A 19,499-nucleotide genomic window follows, 5' to 3' on the forward strand; every position below is an offset into this window, starting at 1 on the left:
CTGGATTTATGTTGTTCTATAGCCTGTATGGCAACTCTATAGCTCAGGTTGATTACATCGTATAAAAGATCGTACGGCAGCTCTGTAACTCGTATCCTTGTGACTAGAGAATAGGCATATAACTGAGTGACAAGTATAACCCGCACTCTGCTATGGTATGGTCTACATTTCTCCAAGTAAGGGATTGCATTTTTCTGCTATGGTATGGTCTGCATTTCTCCAAGTAAGGGATTGCAATTTTTGATGATAAGGTCCGCAATTTTCCAAGGCTCGCAGGCCCTCAATTCTTTGAGCTTGCATACCGTGAGGCTCACACCATTGCCTCACATACTCTGTGCCGTGACTAGCATTTATCCAGCCATGAATCTCATAAATTTCTATGGTTCTCATTCATATCACCATGGATCGTATTCTATCACATATGACTCGATCTTTCACTTTGTGACTAGACGTGGATCATATCTGGCCGATGCTTTGACAATAACAGTGATCTGTGGTAATGATTATCTCATATATTATTATGCTATTAGATATCCAATGAACAAATCAATCACTAATGATAGGATTATTATATGGCTTTTAATGTTGGAGGAACTTAATATTATTATTTTAGATAGGCTAAGAAAAGAAAACACAGTTGCTGACATATTTTCCAGAGGCAAAATGATAATAATGCTATTAATGTAGTAGACTTTTTTCCTGACTGATATCATTCTTTTTTGGTTGGTGTGCACACCAATCTACTTCTTCTAGTGCCATCTTTATTTTTCTTAAGATTTTCAAACTCAGATATGGGGAAACTTTTTTGAATTTTATTTTTACTTATTTTTGTATCCTCCACTTCCACTCTTAGCTCACTTCCCCATCCACACTCTAGAGATCTCTCTTTCTTCAGGCCACTATGGTTTTCTTGTTCTAGGACACATTCCACACAACTAGAGAACGACCTTCAACCAAATAAGGTTAAGATGGAGGAATACCCTAATTTAGTTTTCTGTTGCTTGAGGAAGTACTTCATGTATGAGATCACCCACATCCCATCTATGAAATTCAATTTTATTACTTTGGCACTCTATTCTTATCTACATATTGTTAAATCCCATCTTTAATTGTCACCAATAGTTGTCTCGCATATCTAACATTCTTCTGTGAATTATATATCTTATTCAAGAAATTTCAATCATTTATTTTTCCCTCAAATGGTTGTTATCCATCACTTCTCATCATGAGATGTGATCCCCTATTTACACACTTCTCAAATGGAGGGTTGCTCAACTATTCCTTTAATTTTTCATATCAAAATCCCTGGCAAAATCCTCAACTACACATGTTGGTTAGTCTCTTTGAACATCAATATGCTCCCTTTCTCTCCAATTATACTACTTCTTAACCCATATGTCTCAACAAATATATTGGAAAATAAGGAATTGATCTTATATTATATATCACTCTTTCTTGTGTAAGTCATCTAAACTACTTTGTTAGGGTATTACTCTCCTATGGATTCCTTATTTGTACCTTTAGGGAGCTTTGTCTTTGAACTCAAACCTATAAAACCAAAAGAATTATAGCAATCCTTTCCACCTTAAATAGTGTTGTTTCAATCCTATGTAAAGTGGTATTTGTAGAATTCATAGGAGACTTTTGACTTGATCATGCAAGCACACCCTAAGGAAACCCTATTTGAGTTAGAGGAGAGATAGCTAGAAGTGACAAGAGGGTTGGTGAGGCAACAGTGGACCACCTCTTCAATAAACAACATCCCCCACCTTAGCCTTTGGAATTTAACTCAAGAAGGGAGATATTTTTCTATAACAAACCACATAGATCTATATGAAGCAACTCCAATACAGTCATTTATCTACAAGGAATTCCTTTAGAGAAATTATCCTTGTGCTACTTTCTGAGAATGGAGCTCTCACATGTACTCAAAGGAACTAGTTGGCCCAAAGCTTTCAACAATATTATCTTAATATAATATTTTTATGCCACCAAAATGTGATGACCAAATCTAAAATTTCACTAAAATACATCTAAACATGTTCCCTTTTTGTAAAATGAGGAATTATTTCTTTCATAATTCATCCCAATAATATACATATAGTCTTTGTCATCTTGAAGTAAGTAGAAATCTACACCTTACTTGGAGGTTTATCATATATATAACAATCATTTCCCTTAAAATTTACATTATAACCTCATCAAGTTTTCCAACTTTCCAAAGATTATATTATTTTGCCAACATATACCATATATGCTTTACTTATCCTTTTTAACTTAAATGTGTTTTTTAACTTCTTCTCATTTGTAGACTTTATCCAAATATTTTTTCAATGTCTAAATATTATGTTTACTCATTTGTTACAATAGTTGTTTCATCAAAAACTATGACGCTATGTTCATCATCAGGTGTGCTTTACCTTCCACTATATGCAATCTCCAAAATATATCAAACTTATTTGGAACAGGTTATCGTGTCATCCAATCGTTACTTGAATGAGACTTTGATCCATTCTGAAGTCATGAGAATATTCTACTTGAAATAAATGGCCCAATATCATATAAAATAATAGCATACATGACCTTTCGTAATCTCAACAACCTTTATTCAGTGTTACCTTGCTCACTCACATGTATGACCTCACAATTTATTAATGGTCAAGGTAGCAAACATTGAATTGTAATTCCAAACTCGACCTCACAGTTCTTGTTAGTTACAATAACGAATCATGCATTCCTATATCAATGTGACCTTACAAATTCCTATTTGTTACCTTGCATTTTAATACGAAGTTGATATATAAATGAGACAAATATAAATAATGAATGTTATAACACAATGATAATACATTAAATTTAGTATTTCTCATAAATTTGTATATATAATTTTTTTATTTGCATTAATTCAAAAAAAAAGATATAACTAAACATAAACTCTTGAGAGAAATAAATAGAATTAATAACAAACAATTAAAATATATCCAAATATAATTAGAAATGAAATTTCATAACTCTTATACAATAATATCTTCTAATACTTATCTTAATAAAACAAATTCTTAATATATACTAATACTTAAGTTATACAAAAGAGAATCTTTAGTAATTAGTTATGTGGACAATCCGTCATGCTCTATTTTGGTGTAGTTTCAAGTTTCCCAAGATAGCTTCCTACGAAAAAAAGTGATTGGGTGGTCCATTTCATCCTCTCTTAGTTATGCTAGTACAACTAGTAGTATTAGAGGTAGCATCCACATGAACATGAAACTCTTTACTCGAGTGATTAAACACTAGGATTAGTGCCAATACTAATTTTTCCTTTAATGTATCTAGTGCGTGTTTGCACTCTTTAGTCCACTCAAACCTAGTGTCCTTTAGTAATCATTCCAACAATGTAGTAATTTATGCATATCCATGCATAAACTTAATTTAATAACCAATATGGCCCAAATTTTCACACAATTTTCACATGAAAGATGGAGGTGGAAGGTTAACAATCAAGCAAACCTTGGCTAGATCCATTATCAATGCCTATTTTCAAACATGTCCAAAAAAAAAAATATTGGCAAAAAAAAAATACATTTCTTTAGATTCAGGGAAATTTGTAAGTTCCTACTTATGTAGAACATGAGTCATAGTACCTCTATGTGCTTCTATAATTGGATGAATATGGTCCAATCCTCCGAATAAACTTCCAAAACGTTATGTACAAACTCTTTAAATTCAGCCATCACCACATGAGAAAAACTTGTCCTACATTCCTTTTATCCAAAAGGCATGAAATTATGCTAGAACTATCCCATAGCTAACATTGTCTTATCACATTCCTCCTTGGTAGTGTTAATCTGGTTGTGGTGGTATAGTACGAAAGTGTATATGGAGGAGTAAGCCTCATTTCCTCTAAAATTCTCCAAAAAATCATTTACGAATGGTTTCTAGAATAAGTCATGTACGTTGGAAAATGTTACTAGATTGGGTTTTCATAATTATCATTGTACTTATACATTTTATACAAAAGGAGGGAAAAGAGAAAAATATTTTTCTATTTCTGGATTTAAGACATGTGTGGTTTATTTATCTTTTAATTTTGGTAACGTGAGAACCCACATTAATAACCATTTTTCATCAACGTTTCAAATCCCAATAGGGATCCATCATGATCTTTATAAGATTAGTTAAGCATGTTCTTCATGCTTCTAAGATTTGTTGAGTGAAAGAGTCAAAGGCGTATTTGGGCTTCTTGTAAATAAAATTGAAAAGGAAATTTTGAGAATGCAATTTGGATAAAATTACTTCAAAAATTCAATTCTACTCACTAAAATGTTGTTTCTTTTAGCAAATGAGAACAACTATACATTGGCATGCATCCTTCACCAAATGACAAGCAATTTAGTACTTATGTTTGATAAGTTATGAGGAAGAAAAAAAATGTTAATCTCAGTAGATGCTCTATTGTGAAGGAATGACACCTTCCTGAAGTGATATGTTTGCAATATAATGTGTATTCCTCAATTATATACTTGAGATAATGCTGGTTGCTTGTGGAAGATAACTTGAGATAATGCAAGTGCTATAATCTGAGTTTGGAGGGATTTCCATTGTTTTTTTGGAGGTTGGCTTTGGGTGTTGGATTTGTCACTTTGATTTGATTCTCTAAGAAGAAGAGGTTTTTCTGAGTTTTTTCCATGGCTTAGGTCTTATATTTTTTTTTTCATTTTGATAATTACTTGATGAAAACAGAAAATAATAATAATAAGCCAAAAAAAATTTCACAAGTAATTATCAACTAAAAAAGTGGCGATATTTACCTACCTATTAATTTCTCAACATGGAATCAGAGCTAAAGTTGGAAGAAAATGGCATCAGGATCACTTCTATTAGCTGTAATATGTGCGAATTTCATGAGATATGAAGGCATATAAGTTCTGTTCTTGATCTCTTGTGGAAAACATCTCAATTTACCATCCAACTCGTACTTGTCATCTTCTTTTGAATGCTATCACAAGTTTAGTGATCTCATGCGAACTGTTACTGAAGTCTGTCTATAATTAAGATCCAAATATTACAATATTACAAACAATGATGTGTGGCTTGACAACATTACAGTGTACTGTATGACTAGTATCACTAGCATGAGGTATGACTATGGTATGGATCTTACGTCATGGATCGTATTCTCCGAGATCTATATTACTCTCTGAGTAGCATCGAATATAGTGGCATGTAATATAATGGCTTGATCACTTTATCTATAAGGCTTGATGTATTTGTTATATGGCTCGATATGATCGACGAAGGCTCATTGTGGCTTGTTTATATATATATCAGTAGCTCTTTATATGATTCGTTGTAGCTAGAAATATTCCCAAAGACTCGAATGTGGTTCTATAACTTATATGGCATCTCTGAGCTCAGGTTGATTAGATCGTATGGAAGATCGTACGACATATATGTAACTCCTATCTTTGTGATTACAGAATAGGCATATTACTAAATGATGTGTTATAAACCCTACACAAATGAATCTAGCTAGTAATGGTTGAACACACAGGGTTGCAGAGCAAAAACACTAAGAGAATTGAAAGAACAAAAAGAATGATTGATGTAGAAAATAGGTTACAATGATCATGATATAGCATAATTGGGTGAAGATCCCAGGTAATGCACCATAGTGGTGATCAATTAGAGGACTCAACACCTACATCAAGTTCCATAGAGAACTAGCCATTTGTGGAGTGAAAGGAGGAGCAAATTAGGGAGTAAATCATGCAGAAGAACTAGCTAGTTGCAGAGTGAAAGGAGGAGCAAATTAGGGAGTAAATCATCCAAAATAAATAGTGAGTTGCGGAGTGAAAGGAGGAGAAAATTAGGGAGTAAATCATGCAGAAAGTATCTTGCATGTAGTCCCATGCTCTAACTAAGTGTCTGTATGTGCCAGTAATGAAGGTCCTCGGTGTGTAGTATCTCCAATATCCCCTGTGAACAATACTATGGGGAAAAATAGAAAATGGGCCTTGGAAACTAAGGCAAAAGGTGAGCCAAAATACAGTGAAACTTGTACTAAATTGAGGAAAGAGGGAAAGCCTCATGGGAAAAACCTTCCCTCAAAATATAATGTAATCAAAAGAAAAGAGGAATAAAAGAGAGTTGCTAAGCAAATGTGTCCTTGAATCTAAGACAATAGTGCAGAGAATGAAACTTCTACTTAGTGAATGTCTTGGTGAAGATGTCTGTGGTCTATTATGTTGAAGGACAAAACTGCAAATCAATGACCCAATCATGTACTAAGTCTCTGATGTAGTGCATATGGATCTCTATGTGCTTCATTCGTTGCTGCTGTACTGGATCCCTGGAAAATTTGAGAGTGTTGTGGTTGTCACACTAGATGACAACGGGCTGGTGGAACTAGATTCCCAACTTAGTGGGGAGGTTCTATAGCCACACAACCTAAATGGTGATGTTGAATACTCCTTTATACTCAGCCTCAGCTAAAGAGAGAGCAATGACAGTCTGCTTCTTGCTCGACCAATAGAGAGGGCCAGACCCTAGATTGAGTGAATATCCAGAGGTGGACTTGCGATCAATGCTCGTGCCCACCCAATCAAAATTTGTGAATCCAAGGAGATTCAATGCAATGCCTGCTGCATAGTGAATCTGGTGATGGTGCCCTAGACATATCGGAGGATGTGCTTGGCAGAATTCCAGTGTAGCTCATGTGGATCTTGCATGTATCTAGAAATTTCCCCTACTGCATATGAGAAATCTTGTCTAGAGTGGATGAGGTACAATAAGCTCCCCACTAGCTATCGGTAGAGAGTACTGTCAACTAATGGAGTGTCACCTCCATCCTCAAGGTTGACCTCAGATAGAAAAGGAGTTAGTGCTGGCTTGCAGTCAGTCATGTGAAATCTCTCGAGGAGATCATGTGCATACTTAGCCTGAGAGAGTTTGATGCCTGTGGCATCCTAGGTGATCTCAAGACCAAGAAAGAAGTGTAATGCACCCATGTCTATCATCAAGAACTTATCATGAAAGACCCTCTTAACTGTAGCAATCACTGAAGCCGAGGTGCCGGTGATCAGGAGATCATCCACATACGAAACTAAGATAAGAAGACAATCATGTGTCATAAGCATGTAAACATTTAGATCACACTTACATCTTTCAAAGTTTTTTGATAAGAGAAAAGAATCCATCATTTCATACCATGCTCTTAGGGCCTGCTTAAGGCCGTAGAGAGATTTCCCCAGTGTGCAGACCAAAGATGAATCTTGAATGAAACCATGTGGCTGCTCCATGCAGATCTCCTCAAATAGGCCTCTATGAAGAAAGGCATTCTCCACACCCATCTGATGTACTTCCCACCCCTTGGCAGCCGTAATGGCAAGTGCAAGGCATATGGAATCCATCTTTTCTACTGGAGCAAAGTTCTCGTCATAATCAATGCCATGCACTTCCTGGAAGCCTTTGGCTACTAACTTGGATTTCTTTCTAATGATTTGCCCATTTGAAGCACTCTTGGTCCTCTAGACCTATTTGCATCACATAAGTTTCCTTCCTGAAGGAACGGGGACAAGATCCTAGGTCTGGTTCTCTTGGAGGGATTTATACTCTTCCTCCATGGTGGACTCCCAAGAGGGATGCCCAACAACCTCAGCATAATATTGCAGATCAGAAGACTGAACCAAATGACAATGCGAGGATGGCATTGGTTCATTGGTAGTGAGGACAAGAGGAGGCTCAATAAACTCTGAGCTAGTCCTCTGCGGATCAAAATTATCCCCCGCGGGACAATTTCTAGCAAATGGGTGGTCTTGTGCATATATCTCACTTAAGCTCCTTGTTCTCTAATTTATGACAGGGGAAGTTGATTCACTGCTGGAAGCCAAATCTAGGCTTGGATGTGGATCATCATATGCATGCACTGGATTTGTATCTGAAGACTTTGTCTTTACATCTGCATGCTCTACCTCGGCATCTACATGCTCTGTATCTGCATCTGAGTGTACCGAGTCAACATCTCAGACATGAGGTAGATAAAAGGTGTTTTCATGTGGCAATTGAGGTGCCTGTGAGAGACTTTCCTCAAATTTGACACTTCGCTCAATGATGAGCTTGTCCATAGAGGAAATCAGGAGCTAGTATCCCTTCACACCATCAAGGTATCCAACAAAGATGCACTCAATGCTCTATGGATCAAGAGCTTTCGTCTTTTCATAGGGGATCCTGGCCCATGCTCGGGAGCTGAAAACATGGAAGTGGGTGACCTCTGGTTTAGTTCCACTCCAAGCCTCAAAGGGGGTCCGATCCTTGACATACCTATGAGGAGATCTGTTTTGGATGTAGTTAGCACGATTAAGTGCTTCAGCCCATATCTTATGAGGTAGTGACTTAGAATGCAGCATGCAAGAAGCCACCTCTTTGAGATATTAGTTCTTTCTCTCAGCGACTCCGTTTTTGTGTGGAGTGTATGGAACTCTGTGTTGCAACTGTATGCCAGACTCAAGTCAAAAGTTCTGAAGTGCTGTGTTAACATATTTCCCACATTGTCTGTACAGAGGGCTTTGATCTTTCTCTCTGACTATGTCTCAACTAGTGCTTTGAAATCTTCAAAGTGCGCAAAAACTTCAGACTTGGCCCTGTGAAGATACACCCAAGTATACCATGAGAAATCATCAATAAATGTAAGAACATACCTTGCTTTGTTGATGGAAGGATGATGAAAAGGCCCCATGAGATCACTATGTATCATAACTAGAGGAAAGGATGCTCTGTGAGTCTTGTCGGTGTCAAACTTTTCTCTAAGATGTTTGCCAAGGACACACCCTTCACAAACTCCTTTGGAGAAACTGATATTTGGCAAGCCTTCCACCATCTCATGCTTTCTTAGTTGCTTCATATACCTATAATTTAAGTGAACAAACCTCTCATGCCAAATCCTGCTACTATCATCAGCATGTGTAAGCAATAAGGAGGATTCACATTCAATAAATTCAAAAAATCTATTGAGTCTAGATCCATTGTTTACCTCACCGATTGCAATTTTGGAGCTATTATGTAGGTCATATATGTTCACTACATCTGGAGTGAATTCCACTCTCTTTCTAGTTCCAAAATGAGCAATATGATAAACAGAAAGCAGGTTTAACGAAAGTTTTGGAACATGAAGAAAATCTTCAAAGCTTCATTGTAAAAGTTCCACTTTGCCTTTTCCGGTGACCTCAATAGGTGATTCATCTCCCATGAGGATGGGAGGTCCTTTGCATGCATCCAAAGAGCAATAGACTTCCTTTGTAGCAGCCATATGATGTGATGCACCAGAATCTATAATCCACGTATCAGGGAAAGAGTTAATTGCAACTAAAGCATGAAAATTGTTACCTTTCCCGTGTGGCAGATCCTCAGTTTTCTTCTTGGCACCTTGAGGGATGTGGTCCCCAAGGTTGTTATTCTGAAGGATTTCTACCATTTGGTCAATTTGTTTCTTCATGCAGGATGATTCCAGATGGAATCCTCAGTGACAGTAGGTGCATTTGTCTCCTTTCTTCCCTTTCTCATTTTTGGAGTCGGAGGAGTCACTGAAGGGCTTGGTGTACCCTTCCTTGTTTGGATGAGAATGCGCTTTTACCGTGTATGTTTCCTACTGATTTTTAAGATTTGAATTAGATCTATGATTTTTATTGTGGCTGCCATAATGCACGTCAAGTGCATGTGCTTTTGCAGGTCTGATTTTCCCCATGCCAATGAGTTTATCTTGCTCAAAAGTGAGGGATTCCATGAACTCTTTGAGAGAAGGCATAGTGTAGGATTTACCTGTTGTGAGCCTTACTGAATGAAATATATACACAAAGATGGAGTATTTTAGTCTGAGCTTTGACATAATATAGAGAACTTCGCAACTGTCCTCCTTGGATTTGTCAATTCCACAACCCTTGAGTTGTAGCAATAGATCATTATATTTGGTGAAGAAGTCTTGAATTCTATCATAGTTGCATGATCCAATGAGAGAAGCTCCACTTCGAGCATATTTCCTTTCATCTCATCCTATTTCATGTAGAGTTCTTCAACCTTTTTCGAAATATCATTGGGAGTATTGCAGGCAAATAGATGAAATTGCAACTTTGGGGAGATGCACATGCATATGGATCCGTGGGTCTCATCCATGCGGTTGAGGTACTTGGATTTCTCTATGGCTGAAGTGGGTTCCACTTTTGTAGCCATGGTAATCTTATACAATCCTTTCTGATGAAGGTATCGAGCCATTTGGTCCTTCCATTCGTGATAGTCGTACGATGTTAGGATATATGCTTTGGGAAAATCCATTTTTTGTTGATCTTCAATCTCCAAGCTATAATGCCTAAAAAATAAAGTACTGTTGCACCTTTTATCTAGCAACCTATGGGCTCTAATACTATGTAAATGTGTTAGAAAACCTGCACAGATGAATCTAGCTATTAAAGGTTGAACACACAACTTTGCAGAGAAAAAACACTAAAGGAATTGAAAGAACAAAAAGAATGATTGATGTAGAAAATAGGTTACAATGCTCATGATATAGAATTACTGGGTGAATATCCCAAGGTAATGCACCATAGTGGTGACCAATGAGAGGACTCAACACCTACAACAAGTTCTAGAGAGAACTTGCCAATTGCGGAGTGAAAGGAGGAGAAAATTAGGGAGTAAGTCATGCAGAAGAACTAGCTAGTTGTGGAGTGAAAGGAGGAGCAAATCAGGGAGTAAATCATGTAGAAGAACTACCCAGTTGTGGAATGAAAGGAGGAGCAAATGAGGGAGTAAATCATGTAGTCAGATGCTCCAACTAAGTGTCTGCATGTGTCAGTAATGAAAGTCCTAGGTGTGTAGTATCTCCAACAAGTGACAATTATAACCCGCACTCTGCTATGGCATGGTCTGCATTTCTCCAAGTAAGGGATTGCATTTCCTTATGATAACATCCACAATTTTCCAAGGCTTGTAGGTCCTCAATTCTTTGAGCTTGCATACACTGAGGCTCACACCATTGGCTCACATACTCTATGCCTTGACTACTATTTATCGAGCAATGAATCACATAAATTTCTATGGTTCTCATTCATATCACCATGGATCGTATTCTATCACATATGACTCAATATTCTTCTTTGTGACTCGATGTGTATCATATCTGGCCAATGCTTTGACAATAACAATGATCTGAGGTAATGATTATCTCATATATTATTATGCTATTAGATAGCTGACGAACAAATCAATCACTAATGATAGGATTATTATATGGTTTTTATTGTTGGAGGAACTTAATATTATTATTTTAGATAAGCCAAGAAAAGAAAACACTGTTGCTGACTTTTTTTTTTCAGAGTCAAAATGATAATAATGATATTAATGTAGTAGACACTTTTCCTAACTAAATATCATTCTTTTCTAGTTGGTGTTCACACCAGCCTACCTCTTCTAGTCCCGTCCTTATTTTTCATAAGGTTTTCAAACTTAGATATGGGGACACCTTCTACAATTTTAATTTTACTGATTTTTCTACCCTCCACTTCCACTCTTAGCTCACTCCCCCATCCACACTCTAGATATCCCTCTTTCTCCAGGGCACTATGGTTTTCTTGTTCTAGGACACATTCCACACAACTAGAGAATAACTTTCAACCAAATCAAGGTAAGCTGGAGGAATACACTTAATTTAATTTTTTGTTTCTTGAAGAAGTACTTCATCTATGAGATCACCCACATCCAACCTATCAAATTCAATTTTATTATTTTGGCACTCTATTCTTATCTACAAACTGTTAAATCTCATCTTTAATTGTCACCAATAGTTGTCTCACATATCTAGTCTTCTTCTATGAATTATATATCTTCTTCAAGCAATTTCAATCATTTATTTTTCCCTCAAATGGTTGTTATCCATAACTTCCCATCATGAGATGTGATCCCCTATTTACACACTTCTCAAATGGAGGGTTTCTCAACTATTCCTTTAAATTTTCATACCAAAATCCCTAGCAAAATCCTCAACTACACATGTTGGTTAGTCTCTTTGAACATAAATATGCTCCCTTTCTCTCCAATTATACTACTCCTTAACCCCATATGTCTCAAAATATATATTGGAAAATGAGGAATTGATCTTATATTATATATCACTCTTTCTTGTGTATTTCATCTAAACTATTTTGTTAGGGTATTACTCTCCTATGGATTCCTTATTTGTATCCTTAGTGAGCTTTGCCTTTGAACTCAAACCTATAAACCCAAAAGAACTATAGCAATCATTTCCACCTGAAATAGTATTATTTCAATCCTATGTAAAGTGGTATTTCTAGAATTCATAGGGTACTTTTGACTCGATCATGCTAGCACATCCTAAGATCTGACATGGAAACCCTCTTTGAGTTAGAGGAGAGCTAGCTGGAAGTGACAAGAGGGTTGGTGTTGTAACAGTGGACCAACTCTTCAATATAAAACATCCCCCACCTTAGCCTTTGGAATTTAACTCAATAAGTGAGATATTTTTCTATAACAAACCACATAGAGCTATATGAATCAACTCCAATACAGTCATTTATCTACAAGGAATTCCTTTAGAGAAATTGTCCTCGTGCTACTTTCTGACAATGGAGCTCTTACATGTACTCACATGAACTAGTTGTACCAGAACCTTCAACAATATTATCTTGATATAATATTTTTATGCCACCAAAATGTGATGACCAAATATAAAATTTCACTAAAATACATCTAAACATTTTCCCTTTTTGTAAAATGAGGAATTATTTCTACCATAATTCATGGCAATAATATACATATATTCTTTGTCATGTTGAAGTCACTAGAAATACACACCTTACTTGGAGGTTTATCATATATATAACAATCATTTCCCTTAAAATTTACATTATAACCTCATTAAGTTTTCCAACTTAGTAAGATTATATTATTTTGGCAACATATACCATATATGCCTTATGTAGCCTTTTTAACTTAAATGTGTTTTTTAACTTCTCATTTGTAGACTTTATCCAAATATTTTTTCAATGTCAAAATATTATATTTACTTATTTGTTACAATAGTTATCTCATCAAAAACTATGATGCTATGTTGATCATCAAGTGTGCTTTACCTTCCACTATATGCAATCTCCAAAATCTATCAAACTTCTTTGGACCTAGTTATGGTGTCATCCAATCCTTACTTGAATGAGACTTTGATCCATTCTGAAGTCATGAGAATATTCTACTTGAAATAAATGGCCCAATACCATATAAAATAAGAGCATACATGACCTTTCTTGATCTCAACAACCTCAATTCATTGTTACCTTGTTGACTCACATGTATGACCTCACAATTTATTAATGGTCAAGGTAGCGAACCTTGAATTGTAATTCCAAGCTTGACCTCACAGTTTCATGTTGGTTACAATAACAAGTCATGCACTCCTATATCAATGTGACCTTAAAAATTTGTATTTGTTACCTTGCATTTTAATACCACGTTGATATATAAATTAGACAAATATAAATAATGAATGTTATAACACAATGATAATCCATTAAATTTGGTATTTATCATAAATTTGTATATATAATTTTTTTTATTTGCATTAATTCAAAAAAAAAATATAACTAAACATAAACTCTTCAAAAGAATATTAAATAGAATTAATAACAAACAATGAAAATATATCCAAATATAATTAGAAATGAAATTGCATAACTCTTATACAACAAATATGCTAATACTTATCTTAAATAAAAGAGTAGTAATATCTTAACAATTACAACACAATATGCATTCTCTTGGAAATCTATATTCTAGATTCTATTAAAAGGGCATCATCCATCTAAAATGAACTTGATTTATGAAAAAGAAAAACTAACATTAATTATGGGTATTTAAAAATCATGTTTCCTTCAAGTATGATTCAAAACGACTTTTACTTTGCCTGATTTTTCTTCAATTTTTAAAGTGTCAAAATGGTGACAACTCAGTTTTCTCTCTAGAATGCTAATAGGAAATTTAGCTCATCATGATTGACATAGTGAACTTTTCAATAATGATCTAAAAATTGTAAATGAACATTTCAAAATGAAACTTATTGCCATGTCTTACTACCTTGACATGCTTACTTAAAGTTCACTACTTCACATCATATATCAGTTTCACATATATTTTGTTAATCTCTCTAATATTTCAAAATGTTGAAAATTGCTTAGTTTTCTCTTTATGATGCTAATATGAAATCTAGCTTATCTTGATTGACATAATTAACTCTAAAAATTGTAAATGAACCTTTCAAAACACCTTCCATCATACTAGTTTCACTCTTAGTTTTCAAATGAGATGTCAGAGCTAGAGAAAGAATTAAATGCCTAGACAATGGGAACAATGTCAGCCCAAGGTTGACAAATAGTAGAAAAAGATATAGGAAAGTAACAAAAAATGAAAGAAGAAACATGCCATGAGAAAAAATAGTGAGTTAAAATTGTCTTGAACAAGAACATTCCAGAGGTTAATTGCAAATTAGTGCGCAATAGGTTAACAACATGGGTGAAATAAGTAAGAACATATTCAAAAAGGACATGAAAGCACCTCTTGCAAGCCATCAAGCCCAACAGCGGAACATGGGCCGGTCATACCATCATCCTGAACAAAACCCTAGCCTCACCTCAACTTACTCTACTATGTGGGAAGAGTTGGACGCCTCTAGCTCTTCAAGCAGAGATCAACAATTAATTGTTGGTCTTGACTCTAATCTTAAAAATCCCCTCCAAATGAAGCATAAAAATATAATTATAAAAATCAAATGACTATTCACCTATCATGATTATTCACCTACCCTTGGACTTTCATATAACTATCTACCATAAAACCTATATGGTTGTTATCTACAGTTGTTACATGCTCAAATCGATCTCTAAAAATTGTAAATGAACATTTCAAAATGAACTACCTATAGTCCTAAACTTCAGTGTTCCTAAAACCCTAGCATGCTCCTCGATTACTATCCCATTATTGCTCTTGTAGTTATAGGAGGTTATCAAACAAGAAATAAAATGCAACTGAATATAACCACACAAGTAAAAACTCGATATTTATGTGGTAAAACCCTGACACGGTGTCAGGGAAACATCCACAGGGCAAGGGATTGGAATCTCTATTCAATCAATAAATGATTCTCCTAACAATAGTTCGGGCATTCGTCAGTTTTACATATGAGCCTACGTTACATAACTATTGATTCAGTATGAAACTAACTTGTGAATAACTAATACAATTTACCCAAATTTACATTAATTAGTTGTCAACTACCAAAAAAATCCACCTTCACAACAATTTTCCTAATCCCTTGTCCATGGCCATTCATCATCTCTTCTGTAAGCCAAGAGAAGCTAAACACCATCACAACTTCTCTACTATAACTGGCTTTGTGAATTTGTCTACACAATTCTCACCTGTATGAACCTTTTCAAGAGCTACTTTTCCACCATCGATCACATGTCTTATAAAATGATACCTTACATCAATGTGCTTGGTTCCACTGTGATAAGTAGGATTTGTAACCAAGTGAATAACACTTTGATTGTCACAAAGTACATTCACTTTCTCCTGCGTCCTTCCAATCTCATCAAGTAGATCCTTTAACCCGATCGCTTCTTTACTAGCATCTGAAGCAGCTATATATTCTACTTCGATAGTGGACAATGCAACTATTTCTTGAAGCTTTGACATCTAACTAATTGCTCCACCTGCAAGAGGAAAGACATAACCTGTAGTAGATCTTCTTTTGTCCAAATCACCTGCATAATTAGCATCTACATATCCATAGACTGATCCTTCACTACCATTAAATATGATGCAATCGTCACTTGTGCCTCTTAGATATCGAAGCACCCATTTCACTGATCGCCAATGTTCTTCACTTGGATTTGCCATGAACCTGCTGACAACTCCAACTGCATGTGAAATGTCAAGTCTTGTAGATACCATCGCATACATTAAGTTGACTACAACATTTGTATATGGTACATGAGACATATACCACTTTTCTTCATCAGTTCTAGGACACAAAACTGAAGAAAGCTTAAAATGGGAAGCTAGTGGAACATTAATAGGTTTCACATTATTCTTACAGAACTTTTCAAGTACTTTCTCCACATACTTCTACTGTGATAACCAAAGCTTACCATTTTTCGTGTCTCTGTGTATCTCCATGCCCAAGATATGTTTTGTTGCTCCAAGATCCTTCATATCAAATGTCCTAGAGAGCTAAGCCTTTAACCTATTGATCTCTTCCATGCTTTTTCTTGCAATAAGCATATGGTCAACATACAAAGATAAGATAATGAATATGCCATTGAAACTTTTGAAGTATACACAATGATCATACTCACTTCTAATAAAGTTCTGGCTGACCATGAAGGAGTCAAACTTCTTGTACCATTGTCTAGGAGACTGCCTCAGACCATACAATGATTTCTTGAGCTTGCAAGCTAATCTTCTGTTGCAACCTTGTAAAAAACATTCTGGTTGTTCCATATATAACTCTTCATTCAAATCACCATGTAGAAAAGATGTCTTAACATCTAACTGTTCTAACTCAAAGTTAAGTAATGCAGTTAGTGCCAACACAGTACAAATAGAAGCAAGTTTTACAACTAGTGAAAAAATATCATGAAAGTCAATACCTTCAACCTGAGAATACCATTTTGCTACCAGTATCGCCTTGTACCTTTTGATACCTCCATCAACTTTCCATTTTAGTTTGAAGACCCATTTGCATCCAACAACACTTCTCCCTTCAGGAAGTTCTACAAGATCCCACGTATTGTTCTTGGCTAAGAAATCCATTTCTTCTTCCATAGTTGTTTTCCATTTTTTTCTATCTATATCATCTATTACTTCTCGATAATAATAAGGTTCCCCATATTTAGTAATCAAAGCAATAGATGAAGTAGAATCTTCATACCTTTTGGGAGTTTTTCTTCCCTTGTAGACTTTCCTAGAGTGACTGGTTGCTGAATTGGTTCAGAAACTTCAGCAGTTTCCTTTGTATCTTCAACACTTTTTTCTCCAGAAGTCTCTTTTTCCTTTTGACTGTCACCGAAAGGTATAGCCTCCAATTGAATTTGTTGATTTGGAGATACCTGTTCCCATTCAATTCTTTCAACATTTGATTTTAAAAAAGAAGATTCATCAAATGGAACATCTCTACTAATGACTATCTTCCACGATGTAGGATCCCACAACCTATATCCTTTCACCGCACAATCATACCCAACAAAGACATAACATTTCGATTTTGGATCTAATTTTTAACACTGATTTTTAGGAATAAGAGCATAAGTATCATAGCCAAATATCGTTAAATGTGAATAATCACAAGACTGACCTGACCAAATTTCTTCAGGAATTTTACAATTAATTGCTACTAAAGGTGATTTTCTGATCATGCTTCTGGCTCTTTCCATAAGAGTCTGATTCGTATGTTCAACAACACCATTTTGCTAAGGATTATAAATAGCAGTTTTGTGTCTAACAATTCCTTCATCCTTACAGTATTGTTCAAATTCTATTGAAATGAATTCACCACCATTGTGAGTTCTTAAACATTTAATTGATTTGCATGTTCTTTTCTCTACCATTTCTTTAAATTGTTTAAATATATTGAATACATCAACTTTCTTTTTCAACATAAAGGTCCAAACTTTATGGGAGAAATCATCAATAAACGTTAAAAAATATAGAGCACCTATATATGATACAACGGGAGATGTATCCCACAGATCAGAATGAATATAGTCTAAAATATCTTTACTATTATAATTTCCAATTTTAAATCTCTCTTTACACTATTTTCCATACACACAATTTTTACAGAAATACAACTTCAAAGACTTCAGATTGGGAAGAGATTTACGTTTCATCAGTATTTGAAGGCCTTTCTTGCTCATGTGACCCAATCACTGATGCCATAGGCGAGTAACTTCTTCTTATTTTTCTGACACAATCGTTGATTCATTGACCTGAGTACTTCCTTTGAATCTGTAAATCTTTTCAACCTTTCCTACTTTCATAACAAATAGGGTGCCTTTAGAGACTTTCAACAGTTCATTCTGACCTGTAAACTTATAACCATGTGAATCCAACACTCCCAAAGAAATCAATTTTTTTCTTCAATTTAGGTACATGTCTAGCACTAGTTAATGTTCTAACTGTGTTATCATACATTTTAATCCTGATATTTCCCATCCCAATAGTCTGACATGATACATTATTACCCATAAACACAGAACTACCATTTACGTCTTCATATGAAGTAAACCAATTTCTGTGTGGACACATGTGATGAGGAGCACCAGAGTCTAACAACCAGCTTTCAAAACCCTGACAAACATTACATACAAGCGAAGTTTCATCTATCATACATAATTATTTAGCAGATAAAACTTCGTCTATCATACGTGAATCAACTTTATTTGCTTCCTTCTTCGGGTTATCAAACTCTTTTCATTTCCAACAGTCTTTCTTCAGGTGTCTAATTTTATTACAGTGCCAATGTTTTTCCTTACACTTATTTCCATTTGATTTAGATCTGGAAGACCCCCTTGTTTTTTCTCCTCTTTCCTCTGACCATCCTCTAGCTATCATGGCTTCTGACGTTGTTGTTTCAGTACTGAATTTCCTTCATACTTCTTCAGATAAGAGAGCTCCCACAACTGTTTAAAATTTCAAAGAAACTGCGGTGCTCAAACTAATTGAAGTTACAAAGTGGTCCCATGACTTGGGCAGAGAACACAACAAGGTTATAGCTTTGTCTTCTTCCTAAACTTTAACTTCCATATTTGATAACTGGCATATAAGTGTATTAAAAACATTCAAATGTTCTGCAACTTTTGAACCCCCCTTCATTTGAAGACTGTACAATTGTATTTTCAAATCAATTATATTGGTTAACGACTTTGTCATATATATTTTTTCCAGTTTTTCCCATAAACCTGAAGTTGTACTCTCTTCAACAATGTTGAAGAGAAATTCATCTACCAGGCATAACCTGATGGTACTCAGAGCTCAGACATCCAAGTCCTCCCAGTCTGAATCTTTCATGCTAGCAGGTTTCTTATTTGCCCCATCCAAAGCTTTGTGCAACCCTTGTTGCACTAGCAAATCCATAACTTTTAGTCTCCATGGAGCAAAGTTTCTCTTGCCGGTGAATTTCTCCACATCGAACTTTACATTCGACATCTTGGCCATTTCCTTCCTAAAAATCCTTCCTCCTAAGGTTTCCTTTTCTTTTCAACTAGGGTTTATTTTTTGTTTGCCTTATTCAGAAATCTTTTTGGATTATGTTATTTAAAAGAAGGATGCCCCTTTTTTTTCAAATAGAGAAACCCTTAAACAATTTTTTTTTTAAACTTGTTTTTCTTTCCTTCAAATTAATGAAAACCCCTTGTTTTTCTTTCCTTCAAATTAATGAAAACTCC

The sequence above is a fragment of the Pinus tabuliformis genome, chromosome Q (genome assembly GCF_031772625.1).
Source record: "Pinus tabuliformis cultivar Carrire ecotype Pingquan chromosome Q, CPIR1, whole genome shotgun sequence".
NCBI classification, from domain to species: domain Eukaryota; kingdom Viridiplantae; phylum Streptophyta; class Pinopsida; order Pinales; family Pinaceae; genus Pinus; species Pinus tabuliformis.